The sequence below is a fragment of the Oryctolagus cuniculus genome, chromosome 1, assembly GCF_964237555.1.
Source record: "Oryctolagus cuniculus chromosome 1, mOryCun1.1, whole genome shotgun sequence".
NCBI classification, from domain to species: domain Eukaryota; kingdom Metazoa; phylum Chordata; class Mammalia; order Lagomorpha; family Leporidae; genus Oryctolagus; species Oryctolagus cuniculus.
In genome coordinates this window covers 237,552,928-237,555,782 of record NC_091432.1, presented here as the reverse complement: position 1 = coordinate 237,555,782, position 2,855 = coordinate 237,552,928, and the positions used below count along the sequence as shown (strand labels likewise).

Sequence of the window (2,855 nt, the reverse complement as noted above, 5' to 3'; positions counted from 1 at the left end):
TGTGAACCCCCTGCAGGGTGTGGGGCTGCAGGTCTGAAGACGCCACCCACTCCCGACCCCTCCCGGGCTCCAGGGCCTCAGCAGCGCCCCCTCCCCGCCCAGTGGCAGGGACCAGGTGTCACCGGGCTACGGGGTGCTGAGCAGAACAGCTGTGGCTCGGAGCCGTGAGGCCGCCCCCACTGACCCTCGCAGGCTGGACACTGTGTCCCACACTCAAGCTGCGCTGGCCTGGGGGCAGGGGCCCTGGGGTGGGGAAGGAGCCCGTGAGCCCAGCACGGCGGGCTGGGATGGCAGACTCCTGCTTCTGTGTCTGGGAAGTCCCCAGGCCAGGCCCAGAGCTCTGAGCAGCAGGTGCCGGCTGAGACGGGAGTGCAGGGGGGACGTTCTGCCCGGGCTTCCTGCTGCCCCTCGGCCCCCAGGCCCGCACTGTGACCAGCACCTGGAGGCCCCCCAGGACGCATGGGGGCAGTGCCCACCGGGACGGCTGGGGTGGGGCCCTGGGCTGCGGCCTGTACTGGGCCCCTGCTGCGGGAACAGCGGCTGGTGACGCAGCTGGAGACGGTGCCAGCAGCCCACGGGAGGGTCCTGCCTGTTGCCGGGAGGGCATTCTCTCCGCAGGAACACGTATGTGCCCAGCCACAGGCACACATGTGCACACAGGCTTAGTCATGACAGCGCACGAAAGCACGCACATGCGGGCCCACAGGCACCCCGTTCAGGGCCAGCGGCAGATGGGCACCGGCTGGTGCCGTGTCCGCCCTACCTGGGGAAAGGCCTGTCTGGAAGGGGGCCTCGCCCCTGTGAGACCGCCTGCTGGGACCCTGTTCCCCTCCCAAGCGAGGGGGCAGCGCGGGGAGCACGGATGGCGTGTGAGGCCAAGCCGAGGCCAGGGAGTGGCCGCCGGGGCAGTGAGGCCTCCCAGCTGCACACACATGCGAGTCCAGCAAGGGGCAGCAACCCCCGCCCCTTGGCGCCCCAGCAGTCTCTGACCAGGCGGAGGGCTCCCCTCTGAGGTGTGGGCCAGTGAGTGGTCTCTGTCCAGCCCTGGGCAGCTCCCCACGGCGTGGCCTTGGCGCACTGGAAGGAGGAGGAGCCCAGGTGAGCCGCCCCTCACGGCCCGGCCAAGCCTGAGAGAAACGGGAGTGCCTCTCCCAGCTGCTGGCTTGGGGTCCTGGGCCCTGAGCCCTCGGTGGGCAGGGGCCGGAGGAGCCGCCCCCAGGGGTCTCCCACGCCCCAGCCGCCCGCCCTCCCACTGGCTGATTTCGAAACTGCTTCCAGTAGAGACTTTATCTGCCCATCGGCAACTGCGCCGCCCCCGCCCCCGCCCCCGCCCGTGGTTCTCAGGCCCCCAGGAGCCCTGATCGGCAGATCTCGCGCCCAGAGCGCCTTTCCCAGGGCCCAGCACCGCCCCAGGTGTGCGTCCCCGAGGGGGCACCGACCCGCTCAACCCCTGCCCTCCGACCTCCCTGTGGGGTGAGCTGTGAGGGCCCCCGTGTGGGCACTGTGGCCGCCAAGCCCGTGCTTGGGATGGTCCCGGATAAGGCGCTGTCGTCCCTGACTGGCAGGCCAGGAGGTGGCCCAGAGCCATGTGAGCCTGGGGCTGCTTCCCCTCCGGGCCCCTGGCACTCTGCCCTGGCGAACCGGGGGTCCTGGCGACTCTTGGGGGGGTGGGACAGCAGCCAGAGAGGGCTCAGACAGGACGTGGCGGGGGGCAGGAGGAGCTGTGCGTGGCTGTGCAGCCAGCCTGGCCGTGCGGTGGTAGCAGCGTGGGGGCTGGCGGTCAGGGCTGACCACCAATGGGCGAGTGGAGCCAGGCCCCAGCCCCACCATCAGCCCCTCCTAGGCAGCGGGCAGCCTCCATGGGCCGGTGGCCAGATTCACACTGTTTCCTTCTTTTTAAAGATTTATTTATTTGAAATGCACAGTTACAGAGAGAGAGGTCTTCCGTCCACTGGTTCACTCCCCAGATGGCCGCAACAGCTGGAGCTGGGCCGATCTGAAGCCAGGAGCCAGGAGCTTCTTCCAGGTCTCCCACGCGGGTGAGGGGGCTCTCCCAGGTGCATTAGCAGGAAGCTGGATTGGAAGCGGAGCAGCCAGGACAGAATCGGTGGCCATATGGGATGCCAGCACTACAGGCGGAGGCTTAACCCGCTACACCCAGCCCCAACCTCGATGTCTGTTTCTTTAAGGCTCAATTCACCAACTTTCCAAAGGCCCCTCCCCGAGCCAGGAGCTGCCAGGAACAGGGCTCCCTGCAGCTGGGACGGTGAGCCCCTGAGCCGGGTGTGACCCCACCAGCTCCCTCTCCCTCACCTGCTGTCGGAGCTCTGTGGCCCCCACGGAGGAGTCACCAGGGCCAGGGCCTGGGCCGTGGCGCCGCCAGGGCGCCCCTGTGGGCACCGACACCTGCTCCCTCAACTGCCCGCCAGCGGCTGCCACTGCCCTGGTCCAGGGCAGCTGGTGCCAGGCAGAGCAGGGGCGAGGGCTTCTGCAAGCGGCCAGCCTGGGCCCAGACGCGCTGTGCAGCCCCCTCCTCCCCGTCAGGCCCCAGGAATGTGCCCCGCCCCTCACTCACATCCCTTTTCCTGTGCTTCCTGCCTGGAGCGGAAACCAGCTCAGATCTGACCGAGGCACCCAGCGCAGGGCCTGGGGCCAGGGAGGAGCGGGCACCTCCCAGGGAGGGGAGCACTCGCGCCCCAGGTGCCCGGGCCTCAGGCAGGACTCCCCGGGCTCCCCCTGCCCACTCCCTCTCCACCAAGCCCAGCAACGGCCTCCCTGCTGGCCCCTAACCACACCGGGGCTGGCCACTGCCCCCAGCCCCTTCAGTCCCCAGCAACTCGGCCTGGGTGCCGTCT

General features: G+C 69.4%; 1 long non-coding RNA gene across 1 annotated transcript; it reads right to left on the bottom strand.

Moving 5' to 3' along the window:
• Window positions 1-1,893: 1,893 nt before the first annotated feature.
• On the bottom strand, window positions 1,894-2,562 carry LOC138845864 (uncharacterized). Its single transcript, XR_011383121.1, has 2 exons — window positions 2,314-2,562; window positions 1,894-2,073 (listed from the first exon to the last, which is right to left on the bottom strand). It is a non-coding gene; the product is annotated as an uncharacterized lncRNA (long non-coding RNA).
• Window positions 2,563-2,855: the final 293 nt, after the last annotated feature.